The 15,820-nt window shown below is 32.9% G+C and overlaps 1 long non-coding RNA gene across 1 annotated transcript; it reads right to left on the bottom strand.

The window, feature by feature from the left end:
* Nucleotides 1–8,823: 8,823 nt before the first annotated feature.
* LOC111098436 lies at nucleotides 8,824–13,615 on the bottom strand. Its single transcript, XR_005368272.1, has 3 exons — nucleotides 13,446–13,615; nucleotides 11,390–11,513; nucleotides 8,824–8,873 (listed from the first exon to the last, which is right to left on the bottom strand). It is a non-coding gene; the product is annotated as an uncharacterized LOC111098436 (long non-coding RNA).
* Between the last annotated feature and the right edge of the window lie 2,205 nt (nucleotides 13,616–15,820).

Here is a 15,820-nt window from a genome sequence, read left to right as displayed (position 1 = left end):
TGTATTATTGTAGAGCTAGCCTACATGACGTTAAACTTATAGAACTTGTATATTGGTAACACAATATGGACCCCTCCCCAGCTTCTTAGGGATTTTCCACCTGTAAAATGGAGTTATGAATATTAATAATATTAATACATGTTACCAAAATAGTCACTGTTAAAAATATTTAGATTTATTCAAAACTATAGCTCTATTATTGGTAGTGACTGGAATAGAGATTTGGCATGTAGAAAGTTACAGTAGATCTACAATTCATCAATTCCTCAAGTTACTCCATAAAATGTTGATAAGTAGAATGTAAATTCATGAAGTTAAGGATGGCATCATTTTTCTTATCGTTATATCTTTCATAGCACTCTACCTGGCTGATGCTGTTTTTATTCTGGCTTCATTTTTGAAAGATAGTTTTGACAAACATAAGATTCTTAGTTGGGAGTTGTGTTCTTTCAAAACTTTGAATACGTCATCCACTGCCTTCTGGTCTTTAATATTTCTGATGAAAAATCAGTGATTAATCTTATTAGGGTTTCCTTCTATAGGACCAGATGAATATTTTTCTTTTACTCCTTTTAAACCTTTATCTTTGTCTTTCAACATTTTTACTATGATGTGTCTGGTTGTGGTTCTCTTTGTCTATTCTACTTGGAGTTTATTAAACTTCTTGAAAGTGTAAATCAATAGTTATCAATAAATTATGGAAGGTTTCAGTAATTTTATCTTTCATTTTTTATCTTTTCATTTTTGTTTTTGAATATATCTTTTTTCTCTTCTTTCCTGATATTGCCATTTAGCATATATATTTGTGTCTCACATTTTCTAAGGCTTTGTACATTTTACTTTATTCTTTCTTTTATCTCTAATCTTTGAATGTATATTCTGTAATGATCCATCTTCAAATCTATTGTTGAGTCTTCTAGTGAAAATTTTTTTTAAGATTTATTTATTTATTTGAGAGAGAGAGAGCAAGGGAGAGGGGCAGAGAAAGAGAGATATCTCAAGCAGACTCCCCACTAAGCTGGAAGCCAGTTGCAGAACTTGACCTCACGATCCTGAGGTCATGATCTGAGCTGAGATCAAGAGTCAGACTAAACATAACCGAGCGACCCAGGCGCCCCAAAATTTTTCATTTCAGTTGTACATTTTTCAACTCAAGGATGTCCATTTAGTTATTTTTATAATGTCCATTTATTTACTGCTATTCTCTGTAGATACATGAAATGTCTGTCAATGGACTTTTACATTAATTTTATTAGTCTGAGGACTGGGTTTCTACTTTAGATAAGTAACCAAACAGGTCAGCTGAGAATATTAGCTCCTATGGAACTCTAAAAGATTTAAAAATATATCTGTGTAAAATCTACAGATGATTAAGGAATTTTTCTTTAAATGTGTGCAGAAGAGGTCACTACTTTTTGGGTTATATTTATTGAGTCAGTATTATGAAATTGTCATGAGCCCAACTGCTCACGCTCAGTCCTAGCTGTGACAATGAGTAGCTGTGCAAGCTTCAGAATGGGGAAGTTATTTAACCTTCTCATGCTTCAATTTCCTTATTGGTAAATTAAAGAGAATAATATTTGCTATTGCTTAGGATAGAAATTAATTAGTATCTAAAAAGTCATGTAACACTGCTTGTGATGGAGTAAGGCCTAAATGGATACCACTTAGTATTATCCACTAGTTCTGGCTATTTAGGAGTTAATTTGTTTTTGATATAATTCAAATTTTGTCATTTTGTTTATTTGTTCCATTTCAGGCTCTTTTCCTTTGGACGTTACATTATTTTCTTAGCAGGACAACAAAATTTCAGTGTGCATTATCATCATAATACAAGCTTCTTAAATTTCATATTTTGTAATTATGTGGAATATTTCTCATTTTTGATTCAACCATGTAATGTTTTTTCCTTCACGTCTAACTTTGAACAGGACAAAGGTAATTTCCAGTAAATTTCTGTAGTAGAAGATAGATGAGCTTACTTAGTATAAATCCTTCATTCTACAGTGAAAAAGGAAAAAAGGAAAAGGACCTATAATGTGCTTTTCCCAGAGCCATGGGCCTTCAGAAATCTTCAGGGAAAAAAATGAGGCAGAGATCTGTTTATATCAGAGGATTTGTTTGTTTCCATGTAAGGACAAACACATAAATCCTGCCTTCTTAGGTGTTTGCTTATTACAGAACCCTCATCTGACTGTGAATCAGAATCACAAGGGTGCTTGCCAAAATGCTGAGTTCCAGATTTCCACAATAAATCTAGGGAATCATAATATCTGGTAATCTGCAGTGTGAAAAACACTTCAGGTGCTCCTATTACTACGCTTGAAAAAAATACTGCCAGAACTGTATTTTTCCTTCACTTGAATTTAATAAACTGCTAAAGGCTACACATAAAGGGTATAGACTTGATGGAAACTTTAATTAGATGTGTCTATTCCCCTGAAATGTGAAAATTGAGAAGTAATTTTAATGTGCTCAATGAATGTCATTTTTCATTTCTGTATTCTTTTTTCTTTAAAAGAAAACCTTAGATGGAAATGAGACATTTACATTTGAAAAGTACAAATTGGTCTGTAGTAATGTAATTCAGAGTACATGCATTCATCAGATTAAGAAATTATTGAATTAGTGATTGAAATTTAGGCATGGGAAAATTTTATTGGTGATTTCAACTATTATTGTGCTATTTTATATACTGTTGGTAATTATTACAAAATTATAGACCCAGCAATGGAAAGTTTAATATATACATGCCACTGCTGTGCAAATTTCCACCTACACAACAGTGATATTCATATACTAATGATAAAGAATTACTATTACTTAATTGGCTCTTTTCAATTTAAGTTTTGTTCTTCTTTGAAAATGTTTTGTTCATTTTTTTTTACAAGGTTTCTAGGAATTTCATCAGTGTCTTTAAGTTATTATATAAGGGAAATGTGTGAGTTTAATGGAAATGTAAAACTGTTTATTTTAAGCATGCTGAAATCAGCAGATCCCCATGGTATGCAAATGCTCTGCACTTATGAAACATTATCCTGGAGAGGATCAGTTTTCTGTTTGAGATTTAAATGACCTTTGTTATTTGTTCCTTTGAAATCCAGGTGATATTGTGGAGGTTACATGAGCTTGTAGATTTTGTCTATCTTAATTTCCTTGGGGATGAAACTTAAAAGTCTAAAAGTCAAATTTTAACTTATTTTGCAGAGGGAAATAAGCAATAAATGATGTGTAGGGAAAAGTGCCTTAAGAAAGTAGCAAGGAGGGTGAAATATTGTCTGAAAGAGCATAATGAGCTAAAATGCATCTAGGTTGGCGAGGGTCTTTGAACTTGGAGTGAAATGCAAACTCCTAACTGATCCTACAAGACTCTGCAGTATTTGGAATCTGCAAACCCTTTCAACCTCATGTTATGCTACTCTCTAATTTTCTCATTGTCCTCCAATATCAGTAGAGCCATAGTGGTCTTCTTACTGCCTCGGGACCTTTTAAACAAGAGATCACCTCTTTGAGGAACATGGGTCCCTGACTCTTTTTTATCCTGACTCTTTATTCATGAATGAGTCTTTGTCATTCTTTATCCCTCAACATAGATATTACCCTGCCTTGAAGGTCTTCCAAGTTAAGTCTATGCTCTTTCATTCTCTATGGCAGAACTTTCTGCTTTTTTTTTACAAAGTATTTGTACATATTGCATTTAGTAATTTTATTTTTTTAATTTTTTAAAAGATTTTGTTTGTTTGAGAGAGGAGGAGTAGAAGAGAGAAGCAGACTCTTCCACTGAGTAGAGAGCCCCAAATGGGTCTCAATCCTAGGACCTCAAGATTATGACCTGAGCCAAAGGCAGACACTTAACTGAACCAGGTGCCCAGCATTGAGTTATTTTAGTGATGTATTTTGGTTTCTCCTGAATAGTCAACAATTTCCAAGGGGACAGGTAATATTGTCATCAAGTTAACTAGTGTAACTAAACCAAACACTTAGCATGGAAGCTCAATAAGGATTTTTTAATTGAGTGAACACTGTTTTAATATTTCCCAAGAATGTTACACACACACACACACACATCAAGTACTTATTCTCGTTAGCTTATTCCTCTTAGTACTTGATGTCAAAATATAACAGCTCATCACAAATGGCTCAACTAAACTACAGAATCAGAATTTTACTTGTTTTAGAAATAAGAATATATCTCTGGCTTTTTATGCCGACCCATACAAAAAGGGAGGACTGTATTGTTTATTTTTATTTTACATATATCCATAAGGCCCAAATGAAAAAAAAAAACATGGAGAATAAGAAATAGTTTCATTACAATGTTTTCCTTAGGCAAAATTGATGCATTGTTTCATATTTTCATTATTTTTAAAAATAAATCTCGGACATTTGTTCATATTGGTATTTTAAATTTTAAATTAAAATGTGCTCAACTGAACCACAAATATAGTTAGGATGAGTTTTGCATTTATTTTTTAGGAAAAAAAACATAATAGTATTCTTTAGGAAATTCTGATTGTGCAGGCTAATGTTTGCTTACCCTTTCTTCACCCCACCTAATGCTATATAACTGTGAACAGTAGTTAAAATAAGTTGAGTATACAATATGATAAATGCTTTTGTAGGAGCATTACTTCTTCTTCAGTGTCACAGACAAAGAAAAAAGCAATTCTACCAGGATTATCAGGAAGGGCTTCACAGAGGAGTTATTTGAGGCAGGACTTGACATATGAAATGAATATAATTGGATTATAGAAAATGCAAGGTGAGGATTTACATAAATCTTTGACCTTTGTTAATAAAATAAAACTAAGATCATTTAGGATTGACAATAGAGGAAAAAACTCCATTTGGACAGCGGCTAAGTGGACTATAAAATACTGACTTGAGTTATGTATAATTCACTATAATTTTTAGGATAATTCACATATTAGAGCTGTTCACTATATTTACTGGCTTCTAGAGAACAAAAATCTCAGCTCTCACTGTGCTTACTTTATAATGAAAGAAGATAAACTTTTTTAGTATATGTAGTATATATATCTAAAGTATATGTACTTTAGAATTAAAAGAGCTATGGGGAAAAAAGTTGAATCAGAAAGAGAGAAAGAAAGCATATTTTTTGTGAGGTGGAATTTTAAAGAGTACTCAAAAAAAGACCTGAATTAGAAGGTAACATATCAAAAAAAAAACATATGAGTAGCATATGAAGGAGGTGAGAGATAAAGTCAGGTCTTATGAGTTGCACATTGGGTTTACTGTTGTAACTTCTGGACCTAAAACAATGTCCAACACATAGTGAACACTCAGTAAATATCTATTGGATACACGCATGAATAATTTAATTTGTAGAATAATAATAAGGTAGCAGGAGAAAGTATCAAGAAGAGAGATTGGATAATTGTTTAGGTTGGATATATAAAAGGACACTTGTTTTCTGTTAAGTGAAGAAAAAAATTAGTCTTGTAGGCAATGAGGAGTCCATGAATACCTTGATATTTTTAGATTTACTGAAGATGCCATCAATCATATTAATTTATTGGGAAAATATGAATGACAAAATAGTGGAATAAAGAGAAACATTTTCAGACGGGCCATTTGGAAAGGAAGCTGATGATAAGACCATAGATATTTGATACTGGTGGTAGATTTAATACAGAGAGGTTATGAAGGTTTGGACTTATTTTTTTTTTTATGAAGTACTGACAGGATTTTAATTGTCAAATAAAATTGATGGTGAGGCATAGTGTATTTTATTTATTAACAGTTTCTAAGTTTCTGATTTGGTGGCTGAGATAGATGGTAATTCCAATCACTTACATAATTGATTTGAGAATATGAGCAGTTTGGCTTGGAAAGGATGAAACATTGAGTTCACTTTTGCACATACTGGATATGATGTGCCCTGAATCATAAGACTGAGATATATGGTTTATTATACTATAGATGTTAAACAACATATACAAGTACAAATAAAAGGCCAATTACAGTGTGTTTGGGAGTAAGAAACTTTAAGGAAAGCAACAGAGGGAAAGTTTATTTGAGGTGAATCATGAAAGATGAAATAGCCAGTGGCAAAAACAGAGCACAGTTTATTCCAAGCAGGAAAATCATCATAAATTCATAAAACCCTGAAAGTATATGTTCTAGACAGAGAAGAGGTTTAATGAATTTACACCACTAGCATCTTTATTTATGTGAGGAATAAGAAGGAACAGCCCCATAAACAAACATGCTGTACATGGAAATGAGTTCTTCACATTGATTCCGTACATGGAAATTTGCTTTCATTTTTAGGAGTAACTTACCAGTTTATATTCAAAGTCCCTAGAGGAAGATTTACTCTTATAAAACATAGGCATATTTCTGAAAGATGTAAAAGACTGCTGGATTTGACTATTATGAAAACAGGCTATCACCATGGTCACTTAAGTGTTTGAAGAATATTTTGTTTACAATGGAGTGTTTGTGATATTGCTTGTCACTTCCCATTACCTTTTGATCAACAGGATAACAGGAGTGGCATTGCCAGAAGCAATTGACTTTGACATTGTGAATGTGTTTAATGGAGTTCAGTTGTGGGTATGAGTTTCATATGCTACCCATTTGATTTCTACTGTAATCAATTATTATAACTTTGGGGGACAGCTAAATTGAGTGACCTCTAGGGCTACATGCTTGAAATAACATTTTAGTAAATCTATATAATATATAGGCCAAGTAGCAAATCCCAACTTCAGTTCTGGTAGCATCATTTACATGAACTTGGAAAATAGCCTATTTCAAATATGACAGATGCTTTTGACAAAGATGATATTTGTTTATGCTCCAGTGGATCAGACAATTCTAAAGAAAACTCTAAAAGCTTTGTTTTTACTTCTTTATTGCCGTTATCAGACTTTTTTATTTTAGTGCTGTTGACACTACTTCAACTATCTGTGTACATGCATATATAGATTAAAATGTATTACTAATAAAATTTAGAAAGTAAAGTTTGGGTTGTTACTATAGTTACTCTGAAAAATTTTCAATGTTTGGAATTCTCTAAAATCCACTCTGGATTAACTAGCAACTGATCAAGTATTCATTTAATGCATATTGTAATCTGCATTATTTTTATATGTATTTCCAGAACTCAAGAAACATAAAGTTTATTTTGGAGCTATATTTTAAGATTTTAAAATAAAGTTAACAATATACCATACTATAAGGAAAATGCCAAACACCAAATGCTGATGCCAAATTATAACAAACAAAAAGCATTCGTAATATGGAAAGAAAGAGGCTTGCAAGTTTATATATATATATAAACTAAAATATATATATAAAGTATATATAATTAAAATATATAAATTTTAATATAACTTTGTAACTTTATAAAGTTATTTTATAACACATATATACTATATAATTTAACCAACTTTTCTCCCTCAATTTAGCGTGACTGTCTTAATAAGCATATGACTAACAAGTATATGACTGATAATATGACTAATGCTGACATCTGATGAGCATATAGGCCACTTTCTTCTGTAAGTATTTATAACATTACTTGCTGTGTTTCTCCAACATTAGTCTGTTTTCATATATTGAAACTCTTCATATTGAAGTATCAGGTTACCATTTACAGGTATAAGCACTTAATTACTAGTAATTGACTTGCACATCATTTTTCTTTTTTTTAATTTTTTAAATTATTTTTATTTATTTATGATAGTCACACACAGAGAGAGAGGCAGAGACATAGGCAGAGAGAGAAGCAGGCTCCATGCACTGGGAGCCTGACGTGGGATTCGATCCCGGGTCTCCAGGATCACGCCCTGGGCCAAAGGCAGGCGCTAAACCACTGCGCCACCCAGGGATCCCAGCACATCATTTTTCTAATCAACTGCAGAGTTCTAGACTTGGACATGGATTGAATGACATCACAAAGTGAGTTTTCTTTCTCCCTTAAGCAACATGTTTGTTTTCCCACCTACTGATCTCCAAGTAGTAGCATTCAATATGAGCTATGTAATAATAAAACTTCTCAAAAATAATTCTTAGGAGTGGAAAGCTGTGGACAATCTGTTTCCATAATGCCCTAAATGTGTTTCGGCTTCTTACATTTGATGTATCTTACATTCCCCAAATAATGATTGGATCTAGAAGAGGTGTTCCTGTGTTTTGAATAAACAGGCTAGATAGACTAAATTCTACTCCTGAAACCAATATTATACTATACAATAACTAGAATTTAAATAAAAATTTGGAAGAAAAAATAAAAAAAACAGGCTATAAGCTTACAAGAATTTAAACAGTAATAATAGGGCAGCTCCCGTGGCACAGCGGTTTAGAGCCTCCTGCAGCCTGGGGTGTGATTCTGGAGACCAGGGATTGAGTCCCACATCAGGCTGCCTGCATGGAGCCTGCTTCTCCCTCTGTCTGTGTCTCTGCCTCTCTCTCTCTCTCTCTCTGTGTGTCTCTATGAATAAATAAATAAAATCTTAAAAAAACAGTAATAATACAATAACTAATAAATACTAAAATAAAATCATAAATAGTAAATAGATTCCTTATTGCAATGATTAAATTAGTAGAATGCATACAGAATGTTTAACACAGGACCTGGAACATAGAAAGGTATGAATAAGTTATATTGATAGTAATAGTAGTACTACCACACCAAAGCCACTACCATGAACATTACTACTATTATTATTTGATTTGGTGCTCCATAAAATAGAGATCTCCACTTCTTTTATTATCTTTCCTATAATTGAAATGAAAATAGGGATTAATTTAATTTGATGAAATAATATATGAAAAAAGAAATTTAATGCTTACCTAACATAATGTAGAATTACTATCTTCCCTTTACTTATCCACTGAAGGTTCTGAGAAAAGATCAGAACTAAAGGTTACCTGAGCTGCATTCATCTAGAGATATTTAAACATTCTCATTACACACTTCTGTTGCCTTCTAAATGTATTGCCCAATTTCATTTTTTTAGCTCTGCATTATCATATCAACATAAAAGTGTCAGTATTAAATTCAAGTAATAATAAAGTAATTATTCAACATATTATGAGCAAATAGTCATAACCAGAGCCATCTGCAAATTTTAATATATGACTTACTAAATTTTCCAGATCATTAATAAATTTGTATGATAATAAAGGAACTAACACTGACCTCTAATGAGCATAATAGCCACTTTCCTCTGTGAGAATTGACAGCATATTACCTTCTATGTTTCCCCATCATTAGTCTGTTTTCATATATTGAAACTCTCCTTTTGGAAGCCAACATAAATAATTTCTGTGGTAATTTTATTAGGAACACTATTATTTCTTTGGCTAAGAAACAAATATGAAAATGTTATCACTCTTTCTCATTTTGTAAGGATGCAAGTTTTTGAATTCATTTAATTTGTTTAATGCTTGTATCTACATTGTGCCAAGCACATAGTCTGTGTTTTAAGTCAAAACATAAACTTCTTTTAAAATTCTCATACCACATGGGGCTCCTGAATATTTCAGCTGGTTAAGCATCTGACTCTTTTTTTTTTTTTTTTCTTTTATTTATTTTTATTTATTTTTATTTTTATTTTTTTTATTGGAGTTCAATTTACTAACATACAGAATAACACCCAGTGCCCGTCACCCATTCACTCCCACCCCCCTGCCCTCCTCCCCTTCTACCACCCCTAGTTCATTTCCCAGAGTTAGCAGTCTTTACGTTCTGTCTCCGTTTCTGATATTTCCCACACATTTCTTCTCCCTTCCCTTATTTTCCCTTTCACTATTATTTATATTCCCCAAATGAATGAGAACATATAATGTTTGTCCTTCTCCGACTGACTTACTTCACTCAGCATAATACCCTCCAGTTCCATCCACGTTGAAGCAAATGGTGGGTATTTGTCATTTCTAATAGCTGAGTAATATTCCATTGTATACATAAACCACATCTTCTTTATCCATTCATCTTTCGTTGGACACCGAGGCTCCTTCCACAGTTTGGCTATCGTGGCCATAAGCATCTGACTCTTGATTTTGGCTCAGGTCATGATCTCAGGGTCCTGAGATAGACCCTGATATAGGGCTCTGGGCTTCAGGCCCTGCGCTGAGCAGAGAGTCTGCTTGTCTCTCTCCCTTGCCCTCTGCCCCTCCCCATGCTCTTATGCACAAAGGCACTCTTGAATAAATAAATACATAAAATCTTTAAAAAAATTCTAATACCATGTGTTGCATCTCTTTCTATTTATGTATTTTCCCATGGACAAATGTTTTATTCCTTTTTTATAAAGCTTGTCATTTGCACTGCTTTTATAGTATTCTTTCCCTTTAATCTTTTTCCTTGTTATAATTATCATTATCTTCATTTCTTTTATTTTTAAAATTGTTTAAATCTTATTTGTCTAAGCATTTATTTATTAATCCCTGACCACCATCCCAATTATATTAATATTTTTAAAATGTCCTAAGTCTTGTAATTGGATAATTTTCTATCTAATTGGATACTTATTTTTGTCAGGTGTACCCCTAGTACATCTGGTCTGCAACTGTCCAAAGAAGTATCCTGCTCAGATCTGAGTAAGGAAAAGTGCAAATATTTACACATAATATCCTGGGTGATGATTTTTTCCTTGTTTTTTTTTTATATATTTTTGTTGTTCTGGACATTTGAAAATTATTATTATACTCAAGTATTAATGGGGTAGGAGAGAGTGTCCTTGAAGACAGTATAATTCAGTACCACAACTATCAAGAAATAACATACAGAAACTAGGACATTATGTCATTGGTTTCATGTGGCTGCTGAAGATTATCTGTAGTCCTCAATAAGGAGATCATATTATGACACATAATATGACCAGAAAACAATTCAAGCTTAAGGAAAGTATCATTTTTAATGTTCTTTAAGAAGACATTTTTAAATTCCATTTAATGGAGATGCTTGCACATCATAGAGCTAATCTTGCATGGGATTCAAATATTCATTGTTTCTGAATTGTGGCCAGCTCAACAAAATATGAGGACATGATGAAATTCTGTTTTAAGATACTGCATTTTTGGGATCCCTGGGTGGCACAGCGGTTTGGTGCCTGCCTTTGGGCCAGGGCACGATCCTGGAGACCCAGGATCGAATCCCACGTCGGGCTCCCGGTGCATGGAGCCTGCTTCTCCCTTTGCCTGTGTCTCTGCCTCTCTCTCTCTCAGTCTGTGACTATGATGAATAAATAAAATAAAAAAAAAGATTATTAAAAAAAAAGATACTGCATTTTTTAAATAGAGGTATATTTGAAATATTGATTTACCTTTTAGTTTCAGTAACTATCATGTGGTGGTTTCTCTAAAATAGGTACATTCTCATCTTTAAGGAGAGAAGGATGGAATGCTAACTTACCATTTCATGAATGATTTAGTGAATCCATCCTCTTCTATAAAAATCAACATTAGAAGAGCCATATATATATGTGGTGTAAATTTCTCTCTTCAACACAATACAGTATATCAAGAATTGCTAAAAACTAGAGAACAAAAATTCTAATTTATTTCAATAATTTTATTATAAAACCAAATGTTTCAAATGTTTGCACTTATATTTTATATTCTTGAATATTTTATATTCTTGAATATTTTATATTCAACAATGTTGAATATGATATTTGTAAGTGAAGTTAGTTTGAATTAAAGTAAAAGAATCATTTTACACTGTCCATATATTCAGTCACCCTAAGTCACTGACCAATTGGAATAAGATATTAAGCATCTTCTGGGCTAGAACAAATTGTACATAAGGTCCAATGGAACTATGAGATCAGCACTCATTCTACCCAGGTAGTGTAATAATTAGAGTATGTGGTATTTTTAACCTTCAGCCTCCAATATGTATAACGAATAGCCAGTGGAAATACGTTTTTCACCTTGCAAGTAATCAGCCAAAGGAAAAAAATATTTGGTAATTATGGCAACGTCCACAATTAGTTGATCATTGTGATCCTTTAGACAGATAAAAAATCAGTCAAATGTGTTAAACATTCTTGGAATTTAGAGAAAGGAGGGCAATCTTTGATTTGAACATCTCTGTGATCGAAACAGTTGTGCTTAGGCCGCCTGGATGGCTCGGTGGTTGAGCGTCTGCCTCTGGCTCAGGTCGTGATCCTGGGTCTCCTGGGATCAAGTCCCACTTCCGGCTCTTCGCAGGGAACCTGCTAGTCCCTCTACCGGTCTCTGCCTCTCTCTGTGTGTCTCTCATAAATAAATAAATAAATAAATAAAATCTTGAAAGAAAGAAGGAAAGAAAGAAGAAAGAAAGAAAAGAAAGAAAGGAAAGAAGAAGAAAGAAAGAAAGAAAGAAAGAAAGAAAGAAAGAAAGAAAGAAAGAAAGAAAGAAAGAAAGAAAAACAGTTGTGCTTCCAAACACTTAGGTCACAAATATCAACTGATGAGCTAATTTTTTGGCTCTAGAAAATTTTTGTCTGGGACTCAAGTGATCAACTGTTTAGTACACTATTAGTTTCTTTCTTTGTCTCAAAAAATGAGTTGATAGTTAAAACAATAAAAAAGTTCTTAGGCAATTGATTTGCATGATACATTCAATTAGTTTAAAGAATTTATTTATTTATTTTTTTTTTTAATTTTTATTTATTTATGATAGTTACACACACACAGAGAGAGAGAGAGAGGCGCAGAGACACAGGCAGAGGGAGAAGCAGGCTCCATGCACCGGGAGCCTGACGTGGGATTCGATCCCGGGTCTCCAGGATCGCGCCCTGGGCCAAAGGCAGGCACTAAACCGCTGCGCCACCCAGGGATCCCAGTTTAAAGAATTTAATGGAGGCTGTTGGTAAGCTGATTACAGGAACAGTAAAATTTGCTTTTTTTTTAATTTGCTTTTCTAAACTCAGAATTAAAACTACTTAGTTTTACCATAAATCTATCACATGATTCATATTTTAAAAAACAAGCATAGGACTCCATTTTTATCCACATGTGTTGATATGGAATAATAAATAGAAGAAAAGGAATATGCTTATCTTCAAAATCCTTTGAAATGTCTTATTTGAAATGTAAGATGGAAGGAAATTGATTTAGGGGAAAATTTGCTTGGGAGAAAAAAATTGACATATCATCTATATGTTTGGTTGCTTTTGTGGTTTATTTAATTTAAAGACTACAGGGAATATATGAGAAACAGTAGATTTTAGACATCTTTACAGAAGCTACTGCATGTCTGACCTCAGTACTTGAACAATTACATCACATGCTGTTAAATTGCTTAGAAAAAAATATATGTCTTCATAAATCCGAAGAAAAACATGCTATTTCTAAGTCAAGTTCTTGTAGAAACATCTACCAGAAAGAAAAGAATAAAGAAATGCTAAGCCTTTAGCAAATCTTGTGGAGGGACATGTCTATTCTGTAACTTTGTAATTCTAATCAAAGGAATGCTAACTTACCATTTCATGAATGATTTAGTGAATCCATCCTCTTCTATAAAAATCAACATTAGAAGAGCCATATATATATGTGGTGTAAATTTCTCTCTTCAACACGATACAGTATATCAAGAATTGCTAAAAACTAGAGAACAAAAATTCTAATTTATTTCAATAATTTTATTATAAAACCAAATGTTTCAAATGTTTGCACTTATATTTTATATTCTTTGCTTTAATATCATAGCTATATTTCTCTTTTGCAAAAAAAAAAAAAAACATGCAAACCAGCTTCTAACTGAAATTACTTTCCATATGTGTAGCTAAGATACCAGTAGAGAAAATCATCATGAACTGTGAAAATTGGCCTGAGAAGCTCTATTGTCACAGATAGTGTGGATTTGCAGACCACTTAGGTCTGTGACTTGTTTAAAGTTTTTAACAAGTCATGCCAAATTTGCCCAGCAACCCTTTAAAAAAAACACAGTTGCTTAGAAATTAAAGAACATGTTTTAATTGTTGTGCTTAGCATGACTTTTATTTTAATCCCAATAAATAAAAATATATTTCAAATAAACAGTAATTTTAAAAAATTATTTGCATAATATTATGACAATCATCAAGAAAACAATCCCCACTAAAAGAGTCATACACAGGCTAGCAGTATATTTCTAAGTGTCAGCATTCAATAAACTTCATCTCTATAGCCCAAGTCAAGTTTAAATATTTTATCCTTTATGGGCCTTATTTTAATTTCTTTTAGGGAATAGTTTTCAATTACTTCATCACAAAACTAACAAGCCACTATCATTCAAGAAAAGAGATCCGTAATCATTTCAATGTAAATTTAGATGCAACCATGTGCCACAATATGAATTCTTGTTCTCTGTTAGGCTAACAGTAAAAAATAATTAAAATTAGTTACTAAAAGATAAAGATTTTGCAGTGTCACGTGTTGATGTTGTGGCCAAATAATCTTGTGAATATCATAATGGAATTGTAATATATTGAGAGTTACCAATCAGTATTGAACAGACTAATTTGGCTTCAAGTGACAGAACCCAAGTCAAACAAATTAAACTCCAAATTTATTGCCTCATACACCTGGAAATTTAGTGTAAAACGAATCTCAGGCAAAATCAGGTCCAAGGACTAAGATCTTTCTCTTTCTCCTAGTTCTGCTTTTTTGTACCCAGCATCATTCTTTTCTCTGTACATCGAGCTTCTTATGTGATGAGTAGTATCAAGGCTATCAGCTGCTGCTTCACACCTAACCACCTCTATAACTGACTCCAAAGGAGGAAAGCTGAGTTTCCAAACAAATTTTTTGATGTGTAATAGAAAGTAATTTGTTTGTTTCTGTATAAATGCACATGCAAATTTTTCTAGGAAAAGTTTCCATAATCTTCAGATTCTCAAAGATGACTCCTAGTTTATCTATCCAACAACCCATTTCAACTTTCCTTTGGGTTACTGCTGCACCCTTACTTCACTCACATGATTTTGGCCAGCTTTCCAATACATTATTTCTCATTGCTGACTGAGGTCCCATTGAATTTTGGTACTCAACTTTCTGACCGTTTTGATTAGTTCGGGATGCCATAAATGACAAATGACCCATCAAGAGGTGTGATCCTTTTGATGAAAGGTCTTTTCCTCCATGTTTTTATTTTGATCTGGCAATAAAGAAGCCATGAGCCTTAAACTTAAGGCTTTGGTTTATACTAGCACTGTAATAGATTGATTCTGTCTGCAAACAGCTGCCCACCAGGGATTTACATAATGCTTGTATTTGCTTGGTTAAATCAGTAGGCATTGGGAAATTAATTCAATTGATTCAAATAATGTATATATATGGCAAACACTATGTGCCAGAAACCATTCTAGAGGCTGCAGACTTGAACATAAATGAGATATAGTCATCTCAGAAGTGTGCATGTGTTTTCTTAAATTCTCAGAGCAGTTGACCATGGTAAGAGATGGAGAAGACTGAAGTAGCCTGAAGTAGAGCAGTGATTCTCCAACCTATAAAAGTCCCTTCTTCTATGAGATTATTTCATAATCCCCTTTTAATCTCCTGGATTCAAATATGCATAATATCACCTTTTACATATATTTTTTAAAAAATATTCAGTATGATGCCCTTAACTCTAAAAAATAAAACATGAATAATATTTTATGATAAAATAATGTTTATTTAAATATGTATGTGCTACTCAAAACCAGATGGCTATTACAGACTCACAAAATACTCCCTTGGGGAAATCCTACCACCCAGGTTTTAGATTGTAAATCATTGAAGTGGTCTGATTGCCAGTAATAGTTTTATTTTGTTTTTAATTTCCCAAAGTTCCATGCACTGTGGGCCAGACTCAACCTATGCTCTGCTAGCATCT

This window comes from Canis lupus, chromosome 13 (genome assembly GCF_011100685.1).
Source record: "Canis lupus familiaris isolate Mischka breed German Shepherd chromosome 13, alternate assembly UU_Cfam_GSD_1.0, whole genome shotgun sequence".
In the NCBI taxonomy this organism is placed as follows: Eukaryota; Metazoa; Chordata; class Mammalia; order Carnivora; family Canidae; genus Canis; species Canis lupus.
The sequence above is the reverse complement of the archived record's forward strand: the minus strand, read 5'-3'. Positions and strand labels throughout refer to the sequence as shown.